At 46.7% G+C, this 13,248-nt stretch overlaps 1 pseudogene; it reads left to right on the top strand.

The window, feature by feature from the left end:
* The first annotated feature begins 3,502 nt into the window (after window positions 1-3,502).
* Window positions 3,503-4,519, top strand: LOC102124759 (tubulin beta-8 chain-like; annotated as a pseudogene).
* Window positions 4,520-13,248: the final 8,729 nt, after the last annotated feature.

The following is a 13,248-nucleotide window of genomic DNA, read 5'->3' as shown; positions in this document are numbered from 1 at the left end:
TTTGCTATTTCATTAGTGATAATTTCAAGAACTGCTTGCAAACTTGTGATGCGGTTAAGCATGTAAATTGGGGTGCGGTACCCCCATGACCTATCTTGTGCCCAGGTAGCTGGCCCACAGTATTGAATTATTCTTTCAGGTGGCCAATCTGTGTCTTTCTAATCTCCTATTTTATGTCTTTTTTATGTCTGCATTTCTTTGTTTCTTCCTTTAATTTCATCATAGACAGGATACCCTAAGGTTTCCTCTTGCTGCAGTGGAAGCAAAAAGAAAGACGGCCTAATTGTTCTGAGTACACAAGCCCCTGTCCATTTGGCTGGTAACTGTTGGTTGGCCCGTGGCCCACAAATCCAATAGAGACAAGAGGGTGCCTGCCAGGTATTTAGAACTTCAAGCTGATACCAGGTGTGATTTAGAGAAGAGAAACAGGAGAATGGATTTGGATGAGGTGATTTGGAACTATTTTTACCTTGCAAGAAAGTTTTTCTTAGTGTTTCATTATAATATTGCAGTACTAAACATATTAATTCTTCTACTGGGTCTGTAAAAGCTTTTCCTCAGCGAGCAACACAGTATCCCCTGATAACAGAAGCTTTTTTTTTTTTTTTTTAATTTATTTATTATTATTATACTTTAAGTTGTAGGGTACATGTGCATAACGTGCAGGTTTGTTACATATGTATACTTGTGCCATGTTGGTGTGCTGCACCCACCAACTCGTCATTTACATCAGGTATAAATCCCAGTGCAATCCCTCCCCCCTCCCCCCTCCCCATGATAGGCCCCGGTGGGTGATGTTCCCCTTCCTGAGTCCAAGTGATCTCATTGTTCAGTTCCCACCTATGAGTGAGAACATGCGGTGTTTGGTTTTCTGTTCTTGTGATAGTTTGCTGAGAATGATGGTTTCCAGCTGCATCCATGTCCCTACAAAGGACACAAACTCATCCTTTTTTATGGCTGCATACTATTCCATGGTGTATATGTGCCACATTTTCTTAATCCAATCTGTCACTGATGGACATTCCTTCTTTGTCTCTTTTGATCTTTGATGGTTTAAAGTCTGTTTTATCAGAGACTAGTATTGCAACCCCTGCTTTTTTTGTTCTCCATTTGTTTGGTAAATCTTCCTCCATCCCTTTATTTTGAGCCTATGTATGTCTCTGCATGTGAGATGGGTCTCTGAATACAGCAGACTGATGGGTCTTGACTCTTTATCCAGTTTGCCAGTCTGTGTCTTTTAATTGGACCATTTAGTCCATTTACATTTAAGGTTAATATTGTTATGTGTGTACTTGATCCTGCCATTATGATATTAACTGGTTATTTTGCTCGTTAGTTGATGCAGTTTCTTCCTGGCCTCGATGGTCTTCACATTTTGGCATGTTTTTGCAATGGCTGGTACCGGTTGTTCCTTTCCATGTTTAGTGCTTCCTTCAGGGTCTCTTGTAAGGCAGGCCTAGTGGTGACAAAATCTCTAAGCATTTGCTTATCTGTAAAGGATTTTATTTCTCCTTCACTTATGAAACTTAGTTTGGCTGGATATGAAATTCTGGGTTGAAAATTCTTTTCTTTAAGAATGTTGAATATTGGCCCCCACTCTCTTCTGGCTTGTAGAGTTTGTGCTGAGAGATCTGCTGTTAGTCTGATGGGCTTCCCTTTGTGGGTAACCCGACCTTTCTCTCTGGCTGCCCTTAACATTTTTTCCTTCATTTCAACTTTGGTGAATCTGGCAATTATGTGTCTTGGAGTTGCTCTTCTCGAGGAGTATCTTTGTGGCGTTCTCTGTATTTCCTGGATTTGAATGTTGGCCTGCCCTACTAGGTTGGGGAAGTTCTCCTGGATGATATCCTGAAGAGTGTTTTCCAACTTGGGTCCATTTTCCCCCTCACTTTCAGGCACCCCAATCAGACGTAGATTTGGTCTTTTTACATAATCCCATACTTCTTGCAGGCTTTGTTCATTTCTTTTTCTTCTTTTTTCTTTTGGTTTCTCTTCTCACTTCATTTCATTCATTTGATCCTCAATCGCTGATACTCTTTCTTCCAGTTGATCGAGTTGGTTACTGAAGCTTGTGCATTTGTCACGTATTTCTCGTGTCATGGTTTTCATCTCTGTCAGTTCGTTTATGACCTTCTCTGCATTAATTACTCTAGCCGTCAATTCTTCCACTTTTTTTCAAGATTTTTAGTTTCTTTGCACTGGGTACGTAATTCCTCCTTTAGCTCTGAGAAGTTTGATGGACTGAAGCCTTCTTCTCTCATCTCGTCAAAGTCATTCTCCGTCAAGCTTTGATCCGTTGCTGGCGATGAGCTGCGCTCCTTTGCCGGGGGAGATGCACTCTTATTTTTTGAATTTCCAGCTTTTCTGCTCTGCTTTTTCCCCATCTTTGTGGTTTTATCTGCCTCTGGTCTTTCATGATGATGGTGACGTACTGATGGGGTTTTGGTGTGGGTGTCCTTCCTGTTTGATAGTTTTCCTTCTAACAGTCAGGACCCTCAGCTGCAGGTCTGTTGGAAATTGCTTGAGGTCCACTCCAGACCCTGTTTGCCTGGGTGTCAGCAGCAGAGGCTGCAGAAGATAGAATATTGCTAAACAGCGAGTGTACCTGTCTGATTCTTGCTTTGGAGGCTTCCTCTCAGGGGTGTACTCCACCCTGTGAGGTGTGGGGTGTCAGACTGCCCCTAGTGGGGGATGTCTCCCAGTTAGGCTACTCAGGGGTCAGGGACCCACTTGAGTAGGCAGTCTGTCCCTTCTCAGATCTCAACCTCCATGTTGGGAGATCCACTGCTCTCTTCAAAGCTGTCAGACAGAGTCATTTGCGTCTGCAGAGGTTTCTGCTGCTTTTGTGGTTGTTTACTGTGCCCTGTCCCCAGAGGTGGAGTCTACAGAGACAGGCAGGTTTCCTTGAGCTGCTGTGAGCTCCACCCAGTTCGAGTTTCCCAGGGGCTTTGTTTACCTACTTAAGCCTCAGCAATGGCGGGCGCCCCTCCCCCAGCCTCGCTGCTGCCTTGCCGCGAGATCGCAGACTGCTGTGCTAGCAATGAGGGAGGCTCCGTGGGCGTGGGACCCCCCGGCCAGGTGTGGGATATAATCTCCTCGTGTGCCTGTTTGCTTAAAGCGCAGTACTGGGGTGGGAGTTACCCGATTTTCCAGGTGTTGTGTGTCTCAGTTCCCCTGGCTAGGAAAAGGGATTCCCTTTCCCCTTGCACTTCCCAGGTGAGGCGATGCCTCGCCCTGCTTCAGCTCTCGCTGGTCGGGCTGCAGCAGCAGCTGACCAGCACCAATTGTCCAGCACTCCCTAGTGAGATGAACTCAGTACCTCAGTTGAAAATGCAGAAATCACAGGTCTTCTGTGTCGCTCGCGCTGGGAGTTGGAGACTGGAGCTGTTCCTATTTGGCCATCTTGCTCCGCCCCCCACTTGGCCCTTTTTTGCATTGTGGTGGCCCCTGATGACTGTATATCTGGCCATCCAGTGACTTGCTATACTGTCTTACAGGTCAGTGTGGGGCCAGGAACAACTGGGCCAAGGGGCACTACACAGAAGGTGCAGAGCTGAAGGCGTCGGTGATGGATGTTGTGAAAAAAGAATCAGAGCTGTGACTGCCTGCAGGGTTTCCAGCTTACCCGCTCCCTGGTTGGAGGGACTGGATCTGGGATGGGTACCCTTCTCATCAGTAATATCTGGGAGGGGTACCCAGACAGGATCATAAATGGTGTTCTGCCTTTGCCCAAGGTGTCAGATACCATGGTGGAGTCCTACAGTGCCACCCTCTCAGTCTACCAGCTCATAGAAATTGCAAAGGAGACCTTTGCATTGATAGCGAAGCCCTGTAGTTCTGCATGACATCTGTTCCAGAACCCTAAAACTGCCCACACCCACCTATGGTGACCTGAATCACCTGGTGTCTGCTACCATGAGTGGGGTCATCATGTGCCTGCGCTTCCCAGGCCAGCTGAATACTGACCTGCAAAGGCTGGCCATGAACATGATCCCATTTCCCCGGCTGTGCACTTCTTCATGCCTGACTTTGCCCCACCGACCAGCCAGGGCAGCCAACAGTACTGGGCCCTGACTGTGGCTGAGCTTACCCAGCAAATATTTGATGCTAAGAATATGATGGTTGCCTGTGAGCCCCGTCATGGCCACTACCTAATGTTGGCTGCCATTTTCAGAGGTTGTGTGTCCATGAGGGAGGTGGATGAGCAAATGTTCAATATTTAAAACAAGAACAGCAGCTACTTTGCTGACTGGCTCTCACAATGTGAAAACGGCCATCTGTGCCATTGCACCTAAGGGGCTAAAAATGTCAGCCACCTGCATCGGCAACAACACGCCATCCTGGAGCTGTTCAAGTGTGTTCCAGGCCTTCCTGCACTGGTACATGGGTGAGGGCATGGACGTGATGGAGTTCACCAAGGCTGAGAGCAACATGAACGACTTGCTGTCTGAGTAAGCAGTACCAGGATGCCACTGCTGAGGAGGAAGGAGGTGGCCTAGAGCCTGCCTTTTCTGGGTAAAGAGGGGAAGCGGTGTGGATTCTTTAGTGTGTTCTGATAGCCATGTGTCACTACGCACTTGTTCTTTGTGTCTTCACATCTCCTCTTGTTGCATTCTAAAGCATTTTCATAGTATGCAGTTTTGCCTAATAGAGCATTCTCTTAGCATCTGCTTTCACCTGCACTTTCTATAGGCCCTCTGGGTACTGCTGGCAGATGTAATTGTGCTGCAAGGTTACAGCTGACTTGGGCTTCTATGCCCAGGAACAAGCATTCCAGTGGTTCCTGGCGGGGTTAGTATGGGCTATGGACATGGCAGGCATGCTTCACAGGAGCTTGAACCTGCCCTCGGCCTTGGTCATCTGCTCAGTAGGGAACCTGCTTCCTGAAGGCAACCCTTGCTTCTCCTCCACAGGACCAGCTGGTCTCTGTAACTTAAAAGAGGCCAGTGTTGCCCACCCCCACCCTACTTCCAAAAGGGTTGGGCAATTCTACCCCAAGGTAGGACCTTGGAGACAATGTTAGTAGCACTACTGGTGCTGAACCAGCAATAAAGGGTGGTCAAATAGGGGGCCAGCTACCCGTTCCCCATGATAGCGTGGGTGTGTCAGTGTGACCTCTTCCCCCTAATCATATGGGCACACGAATATCTGGCAGGGGCAGAGACTAGTTGGCAGGAATCAAGCCCACTGTGTACTCACATGCGTGTAGAAGGGAATTAGGCCCTGGGGGCTGTACATGTGGTCACTGGGCCTGTGTGTGTCTCTCCATGGGTGCAGTTTCTGAACAGGAACTGGGAATCTGGCAACCAGTGATGAAAATGCCTACTCAGGGGTCTGTTCTGCCCCAGGCTGGAGGGATGGCACTCCCTGGAAAAGTAGCTAATGTACACTGCCTCTTGTCTCACCTATCTCCCGCTTCAAAGCAGGGGGAGAATACAAGGCTATCAGGATGAGAGAGGTGGAAGTGGCACCTTTGGGGTCAGGCCCTTAAGCCAGGCAGAGCCTCTTTCCCAGGCCTCTCAGGAAGCCTGGACTTCGAGGCCTGCCTCCAGGAAGCTGTCAATAAGATGTGTATGAGCTGGGTGCTTGGGAGCACACCCAGGACAGTGCTCTTCTACCTGGCTCTTATAGAACTCAGCCATGGCCTGTATGACACCCTGTTGGTAATTCACCCCATCACACAGGTGGATCAGGAAGATGAAGCCAGCATAGCCTGGGGTTGGGCAGATGTTCACGTCCTATCCCAGATCCCCTTGGCCTTCCCCTAGGCCTGCCCACCTGTCTCAGATGCATCAGGGAAGGCAGGTGAGGCTCATCTCCTTTTCCCTAAATGCTGGCAATTGCTTCACAGGCAAGCAGAGGAGTGTCTCATCTTTGGAAAATATGTCCCTGGGTAGGGACACAGCTGGGAGGTGAGAGAAGTTCCCCTTTAATGCCCCAACCTGTTCTCAGAGCAAGAAAAGGGGCCTCTGTGACAGCCCTCCTCACTGGCTCTTGCCCTCTGAGGGGTGTCCTTGCCCAGCACAGCCCAGGCCTTCACCCACCTGAGTTGGCCTTACATGGAGCTGGTTGGGAAGGTTCAGCTGCAGCAACAACTGGAAGCTGCCCATAACTAGTGTCTCCACTCGTGGGTGGTGTCAGATGTTCCTCCCTCCTGCAGTGGTACAGCCAGAGTGGCAGAGGGGGCAAGTCACTGCTGCAGTTCCCACCTGGTTCTGAGTGGGGCCCAGGCTTGGTTCCTGTGTATTTCCCAATTACCTGGTTCCACCTGGGACTTCATGGATGGGAGTGGTCCTCTTAGGGGCCTTTTTTTTAATATGCTAGCTGCAGGTCTGTGTTTCTCAAGTCTCAGGAGTCCTGCTTCCAGCCCGGCAAGCATGGGCCATGGTGGGAGGGGGCATTAAGCTTCCAGAAAGCAGAACCTAGTGACTGCTGATGGTTTTCTTCCTTCAGTGGGAGTCAGCTCAGAATCTCAACGTTCTTGTAGGGCTTCAAAACAGTACAGACAGGGTAGCGTGTAAGCAATTGAGGCAGAATGATGGGGCCAGGAGGGAGCAGGGCCAAGGTCTGGTGGCTTACCCATGTAGAAGGGATTGTAGGGATTATCTACTATCCGGGAATTCAGTGGAGCTTGGTCTCATTAAAGCCCTAGATGAACTTGGACTTGGACATGGGAGACAGCATGAAGTGGGGGCTCTACTACATGCTGTGGTTTTTGAGCAGCTGTGCCATGGTGTACCCATAGATGTTCCCCACTTGGAGCACAGCTGTGGGTAGAAGCTGGCATAGCTGCAGAGGGAAGAGGAGGAGCAGGCGGCAGGAGGAGTCTCAAGAGCAGCCTCAGGCAGCCAGATGGGGCCTCTGCAAGCAAAATGCAGATCCAGCGTGTTGGCCTCTTAGCTTCTTGGCTTGCTGCAGATCACCTGACCTCTGCTTACCTATAAATGGGGGTTGCAGTAGCACCTGCCTTCTGGGACTCTCACAGCTTGAAGGGGCAGCACACGCCATGTGCTGAGAATGCACCTGACTCTGGGGAGCTTCTGACAGCACATCAGATTCAGCATACCCAACCTCTACCAGACACCATGAAATCTTCCCTACCCCTCATTCCAACTGAAGGGAAAGGGAGTCTGTCCTAGGGGAGCAAGTATAGGCATATTTCTCTGGTGGGCACATTGCCCAGGCTTGGGAAAGCCCCTTGGACACATGCTGGTTTCACTAGGAATCTGTGGGGTGGATTTAGCCTGGAGCCCTGTACCCCAGGAGGCCAGTGGCCCCCTACCTGGGACCAGGACTGCACCCCAGGAGGTCAGTAGCCCCCTACATGGGAAGCAGGTGGTGGGGCTGAACTTTGAGGGAAGTCATCATTTGGTATCAGGAAAAGTGCAAGTGGTTGATGGTGGTTCAGTTCTGCAGGGCTTGTGTAATAACCCAAAGAGTGCAAAGTTAACACAGGCTCATCAGTTTAAAAGATAATGGGGCAGTTGTCTTCATCTGCCCCTTTCCCAGAAGTAACTGGTGTTCAGAGGTGGATCTGGTTTCTTCCAAGCCCTTTCCCTTTGCATGTAGCTGTGTGCATGTATTTAGGTGTGTGTACACACATTCTGCAGAGGAGTTTTGTTTTTTTATTTGGGGGCATAACTAGTGAGGCAGCCTGGTATTGTAAGTGTGGAGTCCTCTATGGAGTGGGCATTGGGACCTTACTAGCTGGCTTCTGCCAGCTGTTTCCCCAGTTTCTGCCCTTCACAGACATGCTGGCCACCTGTTATGACATTCAGTAGTCTGGTCCCCGGTTAGTAACATGAGAGGACTTAGTCAGCTACATCATAATACTGGAAAAGCCCACATTATGCAGAGAGAAAGTATAAATGAATATTTGTGTACTGCTCGGCTGGAGTCCACAGTACATGACTGAAATGACAAAGGGATTTTTTTCACCTAATATTTGGACCCTGAAAGAGGGCATTTATGGTTTTCTTATTTAGAACACAGAATAAGTACTACCCAAAATTATCCCCAACTCCCACTTCACCCCTCTAGTTTACCTGCCTTGGAGAGAAAGGGGAACTCACCTGGTTAATGCAAGCCTGAAATTATTTGAGCCAGGTCACTGTGTAAAGGTCATACTGACTCTGTCCTCTCATGTGTCACATTCTCAACTCAGATATTTCATAGCTCCCTGTATACAGGTAGATACAGTACCCTCCTAGCCTCCTTTCTTGGTATGATACATGCCTGACAGCATGTGAGAGGGCTCAAGGTCCAGGCTCATGGGATGATTTGGGCAAGACTGTTCTGCTTGCCCCATCTAATCTCTCCAGGTGACCCTGCATGCATATGTTCCTCCATCTAGTTCCAGAATAGGGGATAGGAGGTTATATGGTTCGGCTCTCTGTCCCTACCCAAATCTTACCTTAATTTGTGATAATGCCCATGTGTCAAGGATGGGACCAGGTGGAGATAATTAAATCATGGGGCAGTTTCCCCCATACTATTCTCATGATAGTGACTGAGTTCTCCCAAGATCTGATGGTTTTATAAGGGTCTTCCCCCTTCACTTGGCTCTCACTCCTCTCATGCTTGCTGCCATGTAAGGTGTGACTTTTCGCCTCCTTCACCTTCTGCCATGATTGTGGGGCCTCCTCAGCCATGTGGAACTGTGAGTCCATTAAACCTCCTTTCCTTTATATATTACCCAGTCTCAGGAATGTCTTTATTAGCAGTATGAGGACAGACTAATACAGTAAATTGGTCCCAGGAATAGGGTGCTAGTGTAAAGACACCCCAAAATGTGGAAGTGACTTTGGACCTGGGTAACAGGCAGAGGTTGGAACAGTTTGGAGAGCTTAGAACACAGGAAGATGTTGGAAGGTTTGGAACTTCCTAGAGACTTGTTGAATGGCTTTGACCAAAATGCTGATAGTGATATGGACAATAAGGTCCAGGCTGAGGTGGTCTCAGATAGAGATAAGGATCTTGTTGGGAACTGCAGTAAAGGTCACTCATGCTATGCAAAGAGACTGGTGGCACTTTGCCCCTGCCCTAGAGATTTGTGGAACTTTGAACTTGAGAGAGATGATTTAGGGTATCTTGCAGAAGAAATTTCTAAACAGCAAAACATTCAAAAGGACACAGAGGGGCCAGGCACAGTGGCTCATGCCTGTAATCCTAGCACTTTGGGAGGCCAAGGTGGGTGGGTTACTTGAGGTCAGGAGTTCAAGACCAGCTTCACCAACATAGTGAAACCCTGTCTCTACTAATAATACAAAAATTAGCCAGACGTGGTGGCAGGCACCTGTAATCCCAGCTACTCGGGAGGCTGAGGCAGGAGAATCACTTAAACCCAGGAGGTGGAGGTTGCAGTGAGCCCAGATCATGCCATTGTACTCCATTCTGGGGGACCAGAGTGAAACTCCATCTCAAAATAAAGAGGAAGCAGAGCATAAAAGTGTGGGGAAAAGAGAGATCAGACTGTTACTGTGTCTATATAGAAAGAAGTAGACATAAGAGACTCCATTTTGTTCTGTATTTGAGATGCTGTTAATCTGTGACCCTACCCCTAACCTTGTCCTTGCAAGAGACATGTGCTATGGTGACGCAAGGTTTAAAGGATTTGGGGCTGTGCAGGGTGTGCTTTGTTAAACAAGTGCCTGAAGGCAGGTTACTGGTTAAAAGTCGGGACTTGCTAGCTCAATGCTGCTCTTTATGCACTAAAAAGGTTTATGGAGATGTTTACATATGCATATCAAGGCACAGCACTTTTCCTTAAACTTATTCATGTCATAGAGAACTTTATTCATATGTCTTACTGCTGACTTTCTCCCTATAATGATCCTATTATCCTGCCACTTCCTTTTCTTTAAGATGGTAAAGATAATTATCAATAAATACTAAGGGAACTAAGGGACCGGTGCTGGCGTGGGTCCTCTGTATGCTGAGCGCTGGTCCCCTGGGCCCACTTTTTCTTTCTCTATACTTTGTCTCTGTGTCTCATTTCTTTTCTCAAGTCTCTCATTCCACCTAACAAGAAATGCCCACAGGTGTGGAGGGGCAGGCCACCCCTTCATCAAAGCTTGAAAAATTTGCAGCCTGATGATGCAGCAGAAAAGAAAAAACCCATTTTCTGTGGAGAAATTCAAGCCTACAGCAGAAATTTGCATAAGCAACAAGGGGCTGAATGTTAATCACCAAGACAACGGGGAAAATGTTTCCAAGGCATGTCAGAGACCTTCACAGCAGCCCCTCCCATCACAGGCCTAAAGGCCTGGGAGGAGAAAATGGTTTCCTGGGCCAGGTTTAGAGGCCCCCTGCAGTGTGCAGCCTTGGGATTTGGTGCCCTGCATCCCAGTCACTCCAACCGTGACTAAAAGGGACCAAGGTACAGTTCAGGCCATTGCTTCACAGGTACAAGCCTCAAGCCTTGGTGGCTTACACATGGTGTTGGGCCTGTAGGTGTGTAGAAGTCAAGAATTGAGGTTTGGGAACCTCTGCCTAGATTTCAGAGGATGTATGGAAATGCTTGGATGTCCAGGCAAAGTTTGCTGCAGGGGTACAGCCCCTCTGGAGAACCTCTGCTAGAGCAGTGTGGAAGGAAAAGGTGGGGTTGGAGCCCCCACACAGAGTCCCCACTGGGGCACTGCCTAGTGGAGCTGTGAGCAGAGGGCCACTATCTTCCAGATCCCAGAATGGTAGACCCACCTACAGCTTGCACTGTGCACCTGAAAAAGCCCCAGATACACAATGCCAGCCCATGAAAGTAGCCAGCAGGCAAGGCTGTACCCTGCAAAGCCACAGGGACAGAGCTGCCCAAGGCTGTGGGCAGCCTTGCATCAGCAAGACCTGGATGTGAGACATGGAGTCAAAGGAGATCATTTCAGAGCTTTAAGAATTGACTGCCCTGCTGGATTTTGGAATTGCATGGGGCCTATAGCCCCTTCATTTTGGCCAGCTTCTCACATTTGGAACAGGTGTATTTATTTATCCAATGTCTGTACCCCCATTGTATCTAGGAAGTAACTAACTTTCTTTTGACTTTACAGGCTCATAGGTGGAAGGTACTTGTCTCAGATGAGACTTTGGAGTGTGGACTTGTGAGTTGATGCTTAAATGAGTTAAGACTTTGGGGGACTATTGGGAAAGCAACATTGGTTTTGAAATGTGAGAACATGAGATTTGGGAGGGGCTGTGGATGAAATAACATGGTTTGGCTCTGTGTCCCCACCCAAATCTCATCTTGAATTGTGATTCCCCATGTGTCAAGGGTGGGACCAGGTGGAGAGAAATGAATCATGGGAGTTGTTTCCCCATGCCGTTATGATATTGAGCGAGTCCTCATGAGATCTGATGGTTTTATAAGGGACTTCCCACTTAACTTGGCTCTCACTTCCTTCTTGCCTGCCACAATGTAAGACATGACTTTGCTCCTTCTTTACCTTCCGTTGTGATCTTGAGGACTCCCTAGCCATGTGGAACTGTGAGTCCATTAAACTTTCTTTCCTTTATAAATTACCCAGTTTCAAGTATGTCTTTATTAGCAGCATGAGAAGAGACAAGAAGTCTCATATTGACCTCGAGTTTATGCCAGTTTTTCCACAACAGCTTTCCAAGACAGTCCCTGGTGTGGGGCTTATAAGATGCCATGAAGATATGTGAAGTCACTATCTGCTTTTATTGTGTGGGTGTTTTATAAATTAGAGCCCTAGAGGGGAATAGGTGTCAGAGCTACTCCAAACCGCTAACATATAAACATCTAAGCCTGGCCCTTTTTTGGTGGTAAAATATATATAACATAAATCTCACCATTTTAATCATGTTTAAATGTACAGTTCAATGGCATTCAGTATACTCACATGGTTGTACAACCATCTCCTTTATCCATATCTACAACTTTATTATTATCCTAAACTGAAACTCCTAAACTCCTAAATGAAGAAGTCATCAAATAGAAGACTGATGAATTTGACTTCATAAAAATTAAAACTTTCAATGAGAAAAAAATGCCTCAAAGTCAAAAGTCAACGGACTGGGGAAATCTCCAATATATATGACAGACAAAAAGCTAATTTGGGTAATGTATATATAAAGCTATCATAAATTATTAAAAGACCAGCAAAGAAATTGAAAATGAACAAAGAATGTTGTATTAGTGCATTTTCATGCTGCTGATAAAGACATACCCGAGACTCAGCAATTTACAAAAGAAAGAGGTTTACTGTACTTACAGTTTCACATGGCTAAGGAGGCCTCACAATCATGGTGGAAATTGAAAGGTACGTCTCACATGGTGGCAGCAGGAGAGAGAATAAAAGCCAAGTGAAACGGATTTCCCCTTATCAAACCATCCGATCTGATGAGACTTAGTCACTACCATGAGAACAGCAGAGGGGAAACTGTCCCCATGATCCAATAATCTCCCACCAGGTCACTCCCACAACATGTGGGAAATATGGGAGTACAATTCAAGATGAGATTTGGGTGGGGATACCAAGCCAAACCATATCAGATATAAAGAGTTCAAAGAAAAATGTAGATTTAAAAATATTTGCTAAGTTTTTTACTGTGGTAAAATATGCATAACAAAGTTTACCACTGTAACCACTTTGAGGTGTATAATTCAGTGGCATTAAGTACAAATACATTGTTGTGCAACCATCACCACTATCCATTTTCAAAACTATTTTATCATCCCAAACTGAAATTCTATCTATGGAAAAATAACTCCTCATTTCCCTTCCTCCCATCCCCTGACCTCCACTATTTTATTTTCTATGTCTATAAATTTGACTACTCTGGGTGCTTCATATAAGTGGAAACATACAGTATTTGCTTTTTTGTCTAACGTATTTTACTTAGCAAAATCTTCTCAAGTTTTGTTGTAGCATGTATCAAAATTTCTTTTATTTTTAAGGTTGAAGATATCATTGTATGTATTGACTATATTTGCTTACCCATTCATCTATATATGGACATTTTGGTGGTTTCTACTCTTTGGCTATTGTGGGTGCTGCTATAAATATGGGTGTGCAAATATCTGTGCAAATTCCTGCTTTCAGTTCTTTTAGGTATATACCCAAAAGCAGAATTGCTAGATCATATGGTGATTACTGTTTTCCACAGTGGCTGTGCCATTTTACTTTCCCACCAGTAGTATGCAAGACTTCTGACTTCTCCACATCCAGTATTTGCTGTTCTCTGGGTTTTTGTTGTTTGTTTTGGTTTATTGTTGTTGTTATTGTTTTATGGTAGCTA

The sequence above is a fragment of the Macaca fascicularis genome, chromosome 1 (assembly GCF_037993035.2).
Source record: "Macaca fascicularis isolate 582-1 chromosome 1, T2T-MFA8v1.1".
In the NCBI taxonomy this organism is placed as follows: domain Eukaryota; kingdom Metazoa; phylum Chordata; class Mammalia; order Primates; family Cercopithecidae; genus Macaca; species Macaca fascicularis.
The sequence above is the reverse complement of the archived record's forward strand: the minus strand, read 5'-3'. Positions and strand labels throughout refer to the sequence as shown.